Here is a 17,969-nt window from a genome sequence, read left to right on the forward strand (position 1 = left end):
GGGACACTTGAAGAATACCTATATTCATGATGGGAATAACTAGGTAACTGAATCTCAGATTAGAGAGGAGCTGAATGAAGGAAGGGTGTTACCTTCGTCTGAATCTGGGCTAACTTGCCTTAGTCTTATAACGAAGAGTTAACTCATGCTGAATTCAGAGCGTGCGATCATCGACTAACTAAATCTGGGATTAAACCTCCCTAACGGATGATCCCTGAACCTACTATCAACGATAAGAAATGATTACATCTGAGACCAGACCTATTTAGCGAGAAATCTCGGAATTTGACAAAGAAGATAATCAACTGAACCCGAAACGGAGATCAAGCCTATCTAACGGGTGACCTCTGGAGCTAATAATAAGAAATTGAGATCAAGTCCATCTAGAGAGTGACCTCGAAATAATAATAAGAATACTCAACTGCATCTGAGATCAAGCCTATCTGAGGGATTATCTCAGAATCTGATAACACTGATACTGAAGCTGATTAACTAAGTCTACTCGCATGAATAACTGAATTCCCTTGGTCCCATTTATCTGACGGAATAATACTGAACTCTGAACAGAGTACTTGAATACTACTGAGGTTTACACTGAACACGGCTATACTACTGGACCTGAGCAGGGTACAGAACCGAGGTTAGAGTGCTAACGATACTAAGATTATTCAAGCTCTATAACTGCCTGAGAGTCCTGAGTTCTATAACTCACAAAGTTCTGAGAATCATGGCTCGACTGATATCATCGCGAAACTGACACGGGCTCTAGACATCAGCTAAATTATCGGGTACATATACCCCTAGGACTCGGTAACATAAAGGTAAAGCATAATCATTCTTGACTTGTCATGACCACAGTCATTCATTCATCATCACAATCGCTAAAGCATCACTTCATGTATTTAGGAATCATAGACATGAATCATATAGGGATATATGCTCTCTGCTCACATTCTGTTCAACAAGGTTTTGCGTCAAGCCCTTAGCACGTACTTGGGTCTTGGCATGTATCAGAGAACATATAATTGGGGAAACTTCATGTTATCATGTCACAACTCATCCATCAAACACTTAGCATGTATCAAAGAGCACCTAATTGGGGGATTTCATACTACCTTTTCACCATTTATTCACTAAGGCTTTCTAATAACCACTTGGCATGCATGAGCTTGCACACAATTGGGGTTTCCTAGTCAATATGCCATAATGGCTCTAATTCCTTCACATAAGCATTTCATCAAATATATATATGGGGAGCATGCCTTGCTTATTCAACAATTTCTTCACTCAATTGGCATGAACACATCATCTAACAAGCAACGTGAAGAGGGTTTACCATGGACATCACATGAATATCACATACTAGGGTCAAAGCTTGCTAAACTTGTAAACAAACACGAGTCACGTCTCAATCATAGCATGAACATCATTTTCAACTCACATGAATCATGGAAATTCATAAACATAAAAATCTTTGAACTTCAGAAAAGTGTTCTAGAGTTTCTTGGATAAGAGGGACCCATGAATCAAAATCTACATGTGACTATCTTCCCCAGCATGACACGTCTACTCTCTCCTATCGGCACAACTGTCCATTATTTCCATCGCGACCTAAGGAAGAGGTCGCTGAAAATTTAGAACATGTGGACCTAAAGCATGAAGGGACATTGTACTTAACATGGCACTCAACTGAGGCTTGAGGCCTTTAACATCATGAACTTATCAAAGCAGTCTAACCCAAGGACATGCATGATATAAATATGGACTTCGTGAATTACTAAAACCATTGCTCGAGTACTTAAGTCATGAGTTGCATGACCTGAATTTGGAGTTCAAAACTCATGGGATGTGGTCCTGATTGCCAAATACACCAGAACTCCCCATTTTATGAACTAGGAGAGTACATAACTCTCTATCATATGCATGAAAATAAATTAGGATCATGGATCAGAAATGTAAAACATGAGCAGGTATTGGGACAAATTAAAGTACTAAAATGAGATTAGGTCAAGCATCAATCTTTCTCAAAGCTATTCTATCGCTCACTTGTACGTCTACTAAAATCTTAAGGTTTGACCCTGTCACCGACTCTATCATCTCCCCCTTAGACTTAAGCCATCACTCCAAGTTAGTGAACTACCATATAAACTCTGGTCTGATTGTCGTCACCTTGCTCTAGAGTCAGGGATATAACAATGCACATAAACAAAAGAACTTGACTCAAATGACTACACTTCAAAGCACAAAACATCAAAACAATAACAACAACCATAATAACAACCACGAAAACAATAATAGATCCAATATATTCCCACATAAGTGGAGTCTGGGGAGGGTAGATTGTAGGCAGTCCATACCACTACCTTTTAAAGAAGTAGAGAGACGGTTTTTGATAGACTTCCAGCTCAAGATAGAAAGGTAGTATACAAAAGCTTCAAAAGCATAGGAAACCATAAAACAACATAGGTACGACATCCACAACGATTTGCACATTGTCAAACCGAGGACATCAAAGCCCACTTAATTACCGACTATGAATCATCCACACCCTTAGCCCTCTATCCTAATATTTTTTCTCCAAATCTTTCTATCCAGGGTCATGTCCTCAGTCAGCTGCAACTGCCTCATGTCACGCTCTATCACATTACTTCCCAAAGTGTAATGCTAACTCATAAAACTACCTCCTGAGATATACATCATCCGTCTATAGCCCCAATAGTCATCATTTACTACTTAATGCTTAGAACGGCTACCTCTAAATCTCTGATGGACCACACCACTCCTACCATAGCCTATCACTACATCGCCTATAACTTACGTTTCTAGACCATAAGAATCAAATCACGCAAAACACCTTCATTTATAACTCCTTAACTTAGCTATCACGAACATCATTCACTATCTCCCTAGTCCCACCTAGCAACTCAGTGCCACTACTAACCAGATAACATGTAATAATCCTCGAGGAGCAATGCAACCTCAAGGAACCTTGGGCGCACTTCTACATCATACATACAACATCGAACTTGATTATGAACTAAACAAACTTAGGCCCTTGTACACACTGTTCAAGCCTATTAGATCATTTCCCTATAAACTAGTACCATCAAACAAGAAGTCGTCTCCTCCACTTTCATGACCACCAATCATTCAAACTTAGTGTCTAGCACTAATCTCACTCGGACGTTATGAAATAAAACATCAACAATACTCAAAAACCGCATGCCTACTCGAACTTCATAACCAAGAATAATCGATCGCAATCACATGGCCCCTCTTATTTCCAATTCATCAATATATCCTTCTTTTACACATCATTACTATCCACCTATTTATACATCCCCAACTTAGTTCATAGCCTTATAAGTTTTGACCAAACCCCATCTTACAATTCTCAAGGACGCCCAAATTAACAACACCCATCCACCAAGTACTTTCATCAATAACTCATACTTTCCAATGCAACAATCATCATCAACAACTCTTTTCATACTTCAAGCAGCAATATTTCCCAAACAAGTAAGGACATAGAACTTCATTCCTAGCCTAAACATGAAACAAAATTCAGCTATACATATAAACATATAAATTCAACAATTGGCCCTTACCACTTTTCTGTCACCACTACTCTAAACCCCCTAGTTTCAACCAATACAAGAACAACAGGACGTACAACAAGTTGCTAGTGGATTGAAATAGGCCTCACACGGCTCCACTAGACTTTGATTTTGTGTTTTGAATAAGAAAATAAGATAAACAACAAAGTAACTATGCTAGTGAATCGAAAGAGCCTCATATGGCTTCACTAGACTTGATTTTCTTTTAAAAAATACAATGATAACAAGATTACATATTGAAAGAGATAGAAACTTGACACACAATATTCAATGATCTACGAATACACATCTCATTCTGTCTCACTTGTAAGACCCATAATAGTAAGGCAATAACTTTAAACATAAGGGACTCATGTCACACCAGAAGGCCCTTATCGAGCTACTCTGAGAGACCTCTGCAGCATATTACTCACCAATCTGAGAACGTTATCTAGGAGGGAACCGAAACTTAGAAATAATAATATCTAAAAAATTATACATAGGTAAGGAAGCATAGCTCCACATCATGGATTATGAGGAGGAATTTGAAAGCACCTCTGACTTGGGCTTAGTGCCTGACTTTTTATGAATCATGAATAATGCACTTCAACCATCGGAACTGAAAAACACTGATGGGATACTTTCTAACTCGATTACAATTCCACTACTATCTGTAAAGATTCAAGTTTGACTATTTTTGATACCTTGACAATAAGAGGAAGGTGGCCTGAATAGAGGAAGTTGAGGATCTGCATAAGCGCATAGAGAATCTCTCTATAGCACGATCTAAGACTCAAAAGAATAGCGACATTTTATAAATGCCTTGTACCCTCTTGAAGAAAAGTACAGACGTCTCCATATAGTTCTGCTAGACTCAACTAGACACGGCTTCCTAGATACCCTGAGACACTTGAACCTTGTGCTCTGATACCAAGTTTGTAACGACCTGAAAATGCCTCCCGGGATGTCACACGATGCCTGGGGTCTCAAGTGACCCCAAGCTAACCCTTCTATTAGTACAACTCATAAGCAATAGAATAAAATGCATAAATCTAAAAGAATAAGGTGGAAGAGAACTCTAATATGAATTTACCCAATACAAAACTGAAGTCACAAGGTTACAACTCTATTTTTACAATAAAATTGAGACTCAATACATCAACTCCTACTGACTATCTATGAAGCCTCTACTAGTACTGACCATGGGTAGCTGGGTCAGGACTCCCAACCACCCCAAACTCAATACGACTGGATAAGGAAAATACAACACTTTTCTATTATATCACTAACTTATGGCCCTGAATCAAAATGACCCACCTGATGACTGGAAGATGCGAGCTAATTGGACATGGTACATGCGCTACAATCTTGTACCTACATTATGAGACAATGTAGCACATAGACGTATATATGGATCAGTACTTTGAGGATGTACTGAGTCTGTGGGGGTGAATGCATATGTATAAAATAGTAACGATATTTTCTTCAATCAAATCATGTATGCATAATGAGATGACTCACATGGCTTGAACAAGGATAAATGTAAAGCTTATAAATCATGTAGGATGAAGCATGTAACAAAATATCGTGAGTCATCATTATTTAACTTCAAAATCGGAAACCTTCTCTTACTCTCAATGCCCAAAGGCTAAGGGATTTCAAACCACACTTTCAAGTCATGCATATATCTCAAGAGAGTAAAAGTTCTTCAATGCTCAACACTTCAGAATCATTTAGAAACTCATATACTTGGAATTCGAAATCATAAAACTTGAAAACATACTTGAAGGAATTTCATTTACTTTAGAAAATATCTCATCTCAAATCCTTGATTAGGAAATACCTTTGCAATTCAACCATTTAGGAAAATGACTTATAGGGAAGGAAAATAAGTATTTAATTTCGAAGTTCGAAAGGCAAGGGAGGTTCTCGTAACTGACATAAACCATGGAGCTACATGGAGTCCAATGTTTTGTCCTCCTAAGGAAGAGACCCCATGTTGGGGAGGAGCGTCATACTCTTGCCAAGGAGTATAACCTAGGTCTAGTGATCACTAAACGAAAATCAACCTCGGGCCCACATAATCAAATCGGCCTCAGGCCCACTCATAATCATAATATAATCAGCCTCAGGCTCACATCCTATGGTGGCACATAGTTTTTGAGTTAAGAAACCATAGTAGCTTACCCGCTCGGTTCTAAATACTACTTCCTTTAGATTACCTGCGCTAATCTCATAAAAATCCACTTTTAGAATAATCACATGGTTCACCACGAACCCAATAATAAAATTGATAATCTCATATAGTGAAGTGGATTTCAAAGCTTTCGAACCATTAGGTCAATTCAATTTTCAACCATCTCAAAATACTCAAAACATGGGTGCTCATAGCACAAGAGTTTATAATTTCACAAGTCTCAAATAGGGCTTACCAACCCATAATTCAATCTCAAGTTAAAGCTTATCAAAAGCATAATATATAGCATATAGATTCATAAATCATGTGGAAATCTAGGAATTTCAGCAATTTACCTCAAAATCTCAATATAGTCATATGCTTCAATATCTTAACAATGCAAATATTAGCTTATCAAAGAGTAAAATCATGGGGTTTATACCCAACTATAAATACTCAAGAAAACATGTAGAAATTATGTCATTTAACTCTCAATTCATGGGAAATATCAAGATAATGCATTCAATAATAATGGGTGAAAACTCCCAATTCAAATTCATGTAAAAATCGCATATATTTCAGCAAAATCATGCTGTAAACAAGCCTTTTGGTCAGAAGGGTGAAAAGATTACCCTTGTTCAAAACCACACATACCTTGAGTTAGAAGCTTTGGGTGAACTCTCACTTTTGGGACTCTATTCTTGCTCTAGAGTGAGGGCTCTTGAGGCCCTTGACTTGGGAACCTTAAATCTTGACTCAATTTAGAAAATCGATGGTGGATTCTTGAGATTCTTGGAAGAGGTTTTGGATATTTAGCGTTTTGATGAGAGAAAACTTGAGAAAACCCTTATAGAATGCTTGTAAATGGCTTTGATTTAGTGTTTCCATGATTTTATAGGCTTGGAAAAGGGTCCAAAATGCCCTTTTAAATGTCTATGAAAAATTGAAAAAAGAATTAGACTGGAACCCAATTTCAAAGGACTCCGCGATGCGCCACTAATCGCGTTGTCTCTCTGGAAAATGACAATTGGGAAATTGACAGCCTCCGCGATACGGAGTCATGCATTTTCCCACTAGTTGGGACCTGGGACTACTCGGCGACGTGACACTATCATGGATTCCCACTGGAAATTTACAATTACTAAATGCACCCTCTCCGCGACGCACTAGGCTCTCAAATGACACAGTTTTTACGACGATGGCTTAAACTGGCCATTACTTCTTACCCGAGTGTCCGATTTGGGCAAATCTTATATCGATGGAAAGCTTATCAAATTTCTCACGTGATAAAAAGTCAAAATTAGGAAAATTCTACATGGTTAGCATGATACTTACTTAGGAAGCCACTTCTCAATCTTTTAGGGCCGGAATCAAGTCTCACTCGACACGCCCTAAGGCTCAAACTATAAGGGAACTTTGCAGGACCTTACAAGGTAAGATCTTATTTTAAGTCAAAAAACTATGTTAGCACTACCAAGTGACTTGACCTGATTCGTATGGACTTTTGTGGACCAATGAGACTTCAAAACAAAGGTGGAAAAAGGTATGTTTTTGTAATTGTTAATGATTACTCCAGGTTCACCTGGACTTTGTTTATAGCCTCTAAAGAAGATGCTTTTGATGTCTTTGCAATTTTCATCAAGAAAATTAAAAAGAAATTAGGCACTTCATTAGTTTCCATAAGATCTAACGATGGTACAAAATTTGAGAATGTCAAGTTCTTAGAATTTTGTTCAGCAAATGGTATAGATCATAACTTCTCTGCTTCTAAAATACCACAACAAAATGGTGTGGTAGAAAGGAAGAATAGAACCTTGGAAGATATGGCTTGAACAATGATGCTTGCAGCAAATATTGATAAAAACCTTTGGGCTGAGGCAATAAGTACAACAACATATATCATAAATAGGTGCATGATCAGACCTATGTTAGAGAAGACTCCCTATGAATTACTTCAAGGAAGAAAGCCAAACATTTCTCATTTTAGAACCTTTGATTGTAAATGTTTTATACATAATAATAGAAAGGATAATCTGGGAAAATTTGATGCTAAAAGTGATGAGGGAATCTTCTTAGGTTATTCACTCCATATCAAGGCTCATAGGGTTCTAAATATCAGAACAACCTGTGTTGAAGAAAGCATGGATATAGTTTTTGATGAATCTTGGGTTAAGACTAACCTGTAGGAAGGAAATAACTCTAAGGATCAGGTTACACAACCCAGTTCATTGACTGGAGCTACCAAACATGGAGGCACCTTAACAGGGGGAACTGAATCTGGAGGTATAGTGATAGGGGGAACTGAGCCACCAACTTCCCTAGCTCAGAACATCAGCAGTGATCCTAGTAGTTTACTAAGCTTGGTCCCAAAAGGTTACAAGTATCAAGGATCACATCCTATTGAGAATGTCCTCATTGATCTCACTTCTGGAATCACTACAAGTTTTGTATTAAGAAGTATATGTGCATTCAAGGAATTTCTATCAGAGATTGAGCCAAAGAAGGTAACTAAGGTATTCCTTGATGCTGATTAGATCATAGCCATGTAGGAAGAGTTGAATCAGTTTGAGAAAAGTAAAGTATGGCACTTAGTTCCTCTTCCAAAAGATAGAATAGTAATTGGGACTAAATGGGTGTACAGAAATAAAGTTGATGAGCATGGAACAGTTACAAGAAACAAGGAAAGATTGGTGATCCAAGGATACAATCAAGAAGAAGGAATAGATTTTGCTGAGACTTTTGCTCCTGTAGCCAGAAATGAAGCTATTAGATTACTTGTTGCATTTCCTTACTGCATAGAGTTCATTATATATCAAATGGATATTAAGCGTGCATTCTTAAATGGCATTCTCAAAGAGGAGGTATATGTTAAACAACCTAGGTTTGAAAGCAAGGAGTTTCCTGATCATGTGTATAGACTGGATAAGGTCTTGTATGGGTTGAAATAAGCTCCAAGAGCTTGGTATGAGAGATTTTCAAAGTTTCTATTGGAGCATAGACATACTAGAGGTAAAATTGACAACACTTTCTTCTTGAAAACTGATGAAAAAGATCTGTTGGTTGTGCAGGTATATGTAGATGATATTATTTTTGGCTCCACAAATATGAACATGACTTATAATTTTGCCAGACTCATGAGCTGTGAATTTGAGATGGGCATGATGGGGGAGATGAACTACTTCTTGGGATTGCAAATCAAACAAATAATATCTAAAATAATGATCCATCAATAGAAGTATGTAAAAAAACTCCTCAAGAGATTTTTCATGGAAGAGGCAAAAGAAATTAGCACTCCAATAGCCACTTCTACAAAGCATGATTTGGATGAATAAGTCCTGATGTGGAGCAAAAGTTGCACAGAGAGATGATAGGATCATTGTTATATCTTACAGCAAGCAGGCCTGACATTGTGTTCAATGTAGGATTATGTGCTAGATTTCAAGCAAATCCTAAAGAGTCTCATCTAAAATCTGTAAAAAGGATTTTTAGATATCTCAAAGGGACCAGTGATCTTAGTTTATGGTACCCAAAAGGTAGTAATTTCAACTTGGTTGGATATTCTGATGCTGACTATGCAGGATATTTGGATAGGAAGAGCACTACAGGCATGGCACACTTCCTTGGATCATGTTTGATTACCTGGTCCACTAAGAAGCAAAATTCAGTAGCATTGTCTACTACTGAAGCTGAATATATTGCTGCAGGATCTTTTTGTGCTCAATTGTTATGGATCAAGCAACAACTTATGGATTTCGGTATAGATGTTGGATGTGTTCCTATTTTTTGTGATAATACAAGTGCCATTAACATAGCCAAAAATAATGTGCAGCATAAAAGAACTAAGCATATTGATATTAGACATCACTTTCTTAGAGATAATGTTGAAAAAAGGTCATAAATCAATTATGCTTTGTTCTACTGAGGAACAAATTGCTGACATATTCACTAAGGCTTTGAGTAGAGAACACTTTGAAAAGAATAGGTTATCCTTGGGGATGATTAAAATTGTATAAATCTTTCTCAATGATTGACTAACATAAGTTGTTCTTAAGTGATTGTTGATTAATTCAGTTTTACACATTTAGTTGTATATCCTAATATATCAAGATTTTAGAGTAAATTGACTTAGTTGTGTGTTGATTTTGCAGAAAGACTGGAACATCAAGGCAATTTTGTCCAGTGTTTATTCAGAATTTAGATATGATTATTGCTTTCCATAGTAGCATAAAGAGAAATAGGTTGTCTACATGTTTCTTTCCATTACACTTAAATCGCCAAAACCAAAAAGTCTTTCTCCTTAAAAAAAGGCTGCCCGACCTTTCTCATCAGAACTGAACCCCTTAATTATTATGTTTCCTTCACCAAATACACTTGACTTACATTTTATCTTCTCTCTTTTATTCTTAAATGCTTTTCTCCCCTCTCCTTACTCTTCATTCCTTCTTCAATTTCTACACAATCAGAAAAAAAAAACTCTTCTTCAATGGCGTCTTCCTCATCCTCTCCCTCCTCGAAATCTACTACTAGTCCCTCTACTGCCATTATACTTCATCCAAACATTACCTTACCCCCACTCATTCTACCCTCAATTTCCATCAAATTATCCGATTTTGCTATGTTCAAGAACCTACAAAACCCTTTTGCTAAATTTTCTTCAAATCCCTCACCATCTTCTATACCCTTACTACCACCTCTAATTTCTCTTCAGATTCTTGATCAAGATGACATTCCCATTGCTGACCTAATCCCTCAAAGGTCCAGATCTAAACCTAAATGGAAATTCTCTTCTATCACCATCGATGTTGATGACAATGCTCTAGTGCAGCCTTCCCCTGTTGTCCCTTCTCCTCTAACTCCTCATACATGAGGTAAAAAGCAATGGGAAGATACTTCCTTGGAAGAAGCACTTAAGGCAAGTAAAATGAAACGTGTAGCTACTTCTTCTTCTCCACCTCCTCGTGATTCCTCTCCTGATATTCTTCTTCGATCAAAAAGAAAGAAGAAGACAATTATTGCTAAAGTCCCAAAACCTCTTTGTTTCATAAATCATCATCTCAACCTACTTCAAAGGCTTCATCTTCTTCTAAATCCACCCCTACTATCAAAGACTCCTCATCCTCCAAAGTTTCTCCTCCAAAGTTCACTTCTCGTCCAAAGAAATAGGCAAACAAATCTGTTTCTTCTGACTCTAACTCTGAGTTTCTCCCTGATACTCCCCCTGCACCTTCTACTAAGATTGATTCTAATCTTGATTTTGATATTGATATTGATACTCCTGCTGACAAAGATTCTCAGTCAGCCCATATTCTTTACTTTTAAAAACATAAGTTAGCTAGGGGTCGAGTTGTCACTGGTTTTGGAGGGCCTGAAATGGATATCTTGGTTTCTAAATTGAGAGCTCATGAGTGGTCACACTTATTTCTTCAAGGTGACCATCAATGTAAGTTTGGAAGAGATGAAGCATATGAGTTTTATTCAAATGGAGTTGCCACTGGGGAGTTGTTCTCGACTAATGTTCATGGGGTTACCATTAATCTCTATGTTGCTGATCTTGCTCGAATCTTGAGCATTCCTTCTGGGGGTTTGGGGTCATTATGTCAAGGTAACCTGGCCTCCTTTCGATAATCTTCCCTCTACACTTGAGATATCCAGAAAGTTCTCTGGAAATCCTTATATTGTCACTCATTGTAGGGTCTTAAAGCGTGACATAACACCTCTTTATCAGTTTTTTATGTGGTTCACAAAATGATCCATCTTAGATAAGAGAGAAGAACAGTTGCCAATTTCCTTGATCTTACTCTAATGGAACTGTTAGATACTAAAATTCCAATAGACCTTCCTCGACTCATTATCAAGCACATGCAAAGAGTCTTAGTCCAAGATGCAAATGGTCATGCTTTTCCATATAAATTCTGGTTTGCATCTATTTTTGAGGATTTTCATGTACCAGTCAAAATGTGGTCTCTGCAGACCACAAAGGATATCATAGGGTCTGTGAACCATACAATGTTACCTGCTGCTATGAAGAGTGCTGACAACCCAGTGTAAAGATTGAGGAATGCACTTGTCGTAAAACAGGTTGAGGTGGAGGCTGCTTAGGCTGCATTGAAGGCTGCTCAAGCTGCTCATGAGGATGAAAAAAGGGTCCTTCAAGCTTAAATTGCTTCCCTCACAGCCTCATTGGAAAATGAAAGAGCTGAGAATGCTAATGTTATTTGGAATTTGACCTTCCTTATTCCCTCCTCTTTCTCTACTTAAGCCCCCTCTAACTGCCTTAAGAATAGTTTTCTTGTTTTTTCTTGGTCCCTGTTGTTTCTCTTTTTGCTTTTTTTGGGTATGGATAATTGTATCCTATTTTGTGAAATGAAATGGACCTTTTTGCTTAAAATGATCTGCTTCTATTTTTTAATGCATAGTTGTTCTCTTGCTCTGAGTTTTGATTGTTTTAGTGATAGCTTCAGTGGCCTGATGTGTGAGCAATTACTAACACATTTAAGACCTTTAACCAAGAATAATTGTAAAGTCTTAAGCAACTTTTATCATTTTTGATTTGTTTATGTCTGATTTTACAGTTTAAGCTGATGGGATTGAGAACCAACAAGAATAGAAGAAAAGAAGTTGAAATTTGGAGGAATCTAAAGAGAAGTGTGGCTGACGACATCTGTAATAAGTCGTCAGCCCTGTGATAGGCTATCACAGTTGTCGTCAGACTTAAGCATGATTTGAATCCTGTGATGACATCTGGTGATATGACATCAAAAGTGTGATACGCCGTCATGAATGTCGTCATCCTTAAATAGAGAATGGGAGTTGAAGATATTTTTGTGACGACGTTTGTGATAAGCCGTCTGGTTGGTGATAAGGCGTCAACATCATCGCCAGCCTTAGACAACAGAAGCCAAAAGTGCAGATGAGCTGACGACATCCGTGATAAGCCATCAGACTCCTGATAAGTTGTCACGGATGTCGTCGTCTATTCTGAGAAAAAGCTACAACTTGAATTTTATTTCTTTATTTAGGTTGAACTATTTAAATATTTGTATTAGGGTTTTCTGGAGGCATTCATTCATCATCATCATTATTCTAAAGAGAGTTCGATACTTTGAGTCTTGGAGAATATTTTTTGATATTTCTTTCTCTATCTTTTTGGATTCGAACAATACAACTATTTTGGGGATTTTCCTTTGTGATCTAATCTACGATTCACTAATTATTATTCATCTCTATAAGTTAATCTTCTCGATTATGAATTCAATTATGTGTTTCATTCTTTGCATCATGAGTGGCTAAACTCCGTTAACCTGAATTATGGGATCTAGGGTTAGATCATGATGATGTGCTAAACACTCAAGATTTAATAGGTGTTAGGATTTCTTGATAATTCTGAGATTTTAATTAGCGTCTGTTGGTTGACAATAGTAGACACACCTACTTTGATTTGCTTGAGAAAGAAATCATATATAGTAGGAAGTGAATTATCAACAGGGACTCGAAAATACTTTGTTTAATAATCAGCGTTGTAATAAGGTTGATTAACCTGAGGTAAAATCTGGGCAGTGAATAGCAATTCCTAAGTCTGAGAGAATTAGAAAATTAGATGCTAAAATAGGTCAAGAGGCATTTGAGCATATCATCGATAAAGATAGCTTGTTATCCTAACCACCGCGATAATCTTGAACCACTTTTAGCATCTATCATTACCGGAAGCCCTAGTGAACATAATTCTAGTTATTTCATAAACTCTTGATTTACAAACACTGAAGCTAAAGTGACCAACAATTATTTACTGATCATCAACAATCCCCATTTTATCTTTTCGTATCATCTATTTGAATTCAACTTGTAGCTATAGTATCAAATTAATTTAATCGCCACTCACATTGTTCTCTGTGGATTGAACCCCGACTCCAAAAGTTGGGTAAATATATTGACGACAATTGTCTTGCACTAAATTGACGTGTAAGTTAAGTGTTATCTAAAAATGGCACCGTTGCTGGGGACCAATTTGGTGTATTGAGTTGGTTTGGAATTTTAGCCTACTTGCTTGAATTCAAACTTGTAAATATTTGCTTTTAGTTTTCTTTTATTTTTGGTGTTAGGTAGATTTTTATTTTAGTTTACTTATTACTATGGCGTCTTGGAATGAACATGAGCTTGGTGGTTGGAAATCGTATCTTGATGATCCATGTCCATATTGTGATGGACCTCACTTTCGGTAAGATTGTAGATATGCTCCCCGAGAAGAGATGTGTGCACCATCTCCATCCTACTGGGAGTATGATTGTTCTTTATGTGATGGTCAAGATAGACATTGGAGTGATTGCCTAAATGCCCCCTCCCCCCCGATATGCTAACCTAAATTCTAGTTCTTCTTATGATTTTGATAGGTCTTATGGTCAAGAACAGGAAGAATGAAACACCGAAAAGAGTGGCATTGAAGCTATGCTTCAACTAATATTGGAGTGTGTGGACACAACGAATGATATCATATGTGATATACATCAAGACATAAGGGCAAATAACGAGAAAAAAAGAATGATAGAGGATATGGATATAGAGGTCAAGCATTGAAATAACTTTTCCACATTATGTTTAGATGATATCTTGTCTGTGGAATCATTTAACACAATGGACGAGTGTGAAGATGAGGAGCAAGAATCCAATGTTGATGATGATCTTGATGTTGAGCAACGCTCAGTGATTTTCAAGCCAACCAAACCATTTATGAATGAAGATGCCAAAGACGAGGAGATGGTACTAGAGTCAAAATAAGAAATCAAGCACAACCCTTGTGAAGACGCTAGTCCATTTTGGGGTAGAAATACTAATAGGGATGCTACTCCAAAATTGAGAGTTAGTCCTCATTTGAACCACTTTTCAACATTATGCTTGGTGGATGTGATAAAAATCGAATCACCCAAGCAAATGATGAATTTTGAAAATGAGGAGGAAGATTCTTACATTTTGGAGTTTGTCCTTCCAAAAGGGTATACTACAACCCCAATCTTGAATGCCAAGAAGCTTAAAGATCGATGTCCATTTAGTGGTTGTTTAAGATTCTCACCGTTGTCAAATGAGCCCACACGAAAGTTCGATGCAAAATTGGGCAAGCAGTTTTAGTCTTTGAAGTGGCGTGATAGAACATTCCTCATCATGCCCTAACATTTTCCCAACACACCCCAAAGATGTATTGATCAAAAGTTGGGTCGACGTTTCAAATTCTCTAAGTGGAGACATAAATAACTATTAACAAGGTATCTTGATGAAGTCTGAGTAGTCAAGATAACTGAGTCGTGCCGCAACACTGGCATCCCAAGGTATTTTGTTGTCTGTATTCGTATTATGTGATTGACATCAAATCTTTGTACCCGTGGTGCCACAGGTATATTTCTAACTCTCTTGTTTTGGTTTGATGCATTGGGGACATTTCATGATTTTAAGTTGATAGTGGGGCTACTTATGGGTGTTGATGTCCTCTTGGGGTTTTTGTTGTCGTGCCTCTTTTCCCCGGAGTCTTAATCCTAGTAGAGCCGGCATGTTTAGGCGTATTGTGTTTGTTTTGTGATATGTTGTGGTTAACTTGGAGAAAAATAAGTATCTAGGATAGTTGACATATTTTTGTTGATTTTTCTTGGAATGATAAATATCTCTCCAATTGTTTATCTGGTAACTGTGTGATGAGCATCTATATGTGACTATTGTGAATCTTTTTATGGAATTAGTATTAGGGACACGATAATCACTACTAACAATTGCATGAACCGAATGGGTAGTAGCTTGTGATGTACCTTTGTGCCATGTGTGTGTGAGATGCTACCTAGTTCCCATTGTGTGTTAAATCCAGAACTTGCCCGGTTGGTCTTGCCTTGGTTGTAGGATAGCGGTTAGGAAAGGATCATAGGTCGTTGTTGATATTAGTCCACTTTTAGCCTAAATGACCTACCACGTGTGAATAATATCCCTTGATCCTGATTTTGAGCCTGAATGCCTATTCTTTTTATTATACCTATCACCTTCCCATTTGTATCACAATGAACTTATTTTGGCCCTGGTCCTCCTTGGACATTGTGCACTTTGACTGAGGCAAATTGCCTAAGTTGAGGGTGGATACCATAGGGGTGCGTGACGTTAAGAAGAAAGGTAGAATAAAAGAAAAGAATAAAAAGCTGGGAGCGGTGGAAAAAGAATAAGAAAAGAAAAGTTGTGAAAAAAAAATGATTGTCAAAAATACCGCACCCATCTGGAGTATGTGTGATCAAGAAAGGAGAGAATTAAGTAAAGGTTAATAAGTGAGACCCCAAAAATAGTGTAGTGCCAAGGAGGCTTAGTCAATTTAAATATCCTTGCGTATCATACCAGCCCCAAGCCTACGTTATTAAGCCAAAGAAAAGACCTATAGTGATCCTAACTTAACTGTCTGAAAACTTAAGCAATGAAAATAAGGGCAAGCATATGGTATTTGACATACATTGATTGGAACTTCATTCTGAGAGCGAGTGTCTGGTGATTGTCCCCATGGTTACATATGTAATGTCTGATATAAGTGGCGTGGGACTTCTTTGTAGTGAGGGCACACTGGTTACGTTGCTAGTTGCTAACTTGTTTGGGTAGTGTAAATTGTACATATGCATAGTTATTATTGCTAAGTTGATGCCATATCTTGATTTATTTCTGTCACATTGTTGATCTTCATGGATATACACAGTTGGGTTTAACGAGATTGAAAATGGAGAGAGTAATGTGTTTTGAACTAAAATTGATGATCAACTGTCATAGGTATCTTATGTGTCTCTTAGTTAAGCATCGTGGTGTTGTATTTTAGTTGCTTGAGGACAAGCAATTGTTTTAAGTTGAGGGTGTTGATGTGTGAGCAATTGCTAATACATTTAAGACCTTTAACCAAGAATAATTGCAAAATCTAAAGCAACTTTTATCGTTTTTGATTTGTTTATGTCTGATTTTATAGTTTAAGCTGATGGGATAGAGAACCAACAAGAATGGAAGAAAAGAAGTTGAAATCTGGAGGAATCTAAAGAGAAGTGTGGCTGACGACATCTCTGATAAGTCGTCAGCCCTATGATAGGCTATCACAGTTGTCGTTGGACTTAAGAATGAGTTGAAGCCTGTGATGACATCTGGTGATATGACGTCAAAAGTGTGATACGCCGTCATGAATGTCGTCATCCTTAAACAGAGAATGGGAGTTGAAGACATTTTTGTGACGACGTTCGTGATAAGCCGTCTTGTTGGTGATGAGGCATCAACGTCGTTGTCAGCCTAGACAACAGAAGCCAAAAGTGCAGAGGAGCTGACGACATCCGTGATAAGCTGTCAGACTCCTGATAAGCTGTCATGGATGTCGTCATCTATTCCGAGAAAAAACTGCAACTTTAATTTTATTTCCTTATTAGGTTGAACTATTTAAAGCTTTGTTTTAGGGTTTTCTGGAGGCATTCATTCATCATCATCATTATTCTAAAGAGAGTTCGATACTTTGAGTCTTGGAGAATATTTTTCGATATTTCTTTCTCTATCTTTTTGGATTCGAACAATACAACTATTTTGGGAAATTTTCTTTGTGATCTAATCTATGATTCACTAATTATTATTCATCTCCGTAAGTTAATCTTCTCAATTATGAATTCAGTTATGTGTTTCGTTCTTTGCATCATGAGTGGCTAAACTCCGTTAACCTGAATTATGGGATCTAGGGTTAGGTCATGATGATGTGCTAAACACTCAAGATTTAATAGGTGTTAGGATTTCTTGATAATTCTGAGATTTTAATTAACGTCTGGTGGTTACAAACAGTAGACACACCTACTTTGATTTGCTTGAGAAAGAAATCATATACAGTAGGAAGTGAATTATCAGTAGGGACTCGAAAATACTTCGTTTAATAATCAGCGCCGTAACAAGGTTGATTAACTTGGGGTAAAATCTGGGCAGTGAATAGCGATTTCCTAAGTCCGAGAGGATTAGGAAATTAGACGGTTAAATAGGTCGAGAGACATTTGAGCATATCATCGATAAAGATAGCTTGTTATCCTAACCACCGTGAGAATCTTGAACCACTTTTAGCATCTGTCATGTACCGGAAGCCCTAGTGAACATAATTCTGGTTATTTCATAAACTCTTGATTTACAAACATTGAAACTAAAGTGACCAACAATTATTTGTTGATCATCAAAAACCC

Source organism: Capsicum annuum, chromosome 12 (assembly GCF_002878395.1).
Source record: "Capsicum annuum cultivar UCD-10X-F1 chromosome 12, UCD10Xv1.1, whole genome shotgun sequence".
In the NCBI taxonomy this organism is placed as follows: Eukaryota; Viridiplantae; Streptophyta; class Magnoliopsida; order Solanales; family Solanaceae; genus Capsicum; species Capsicum annuum.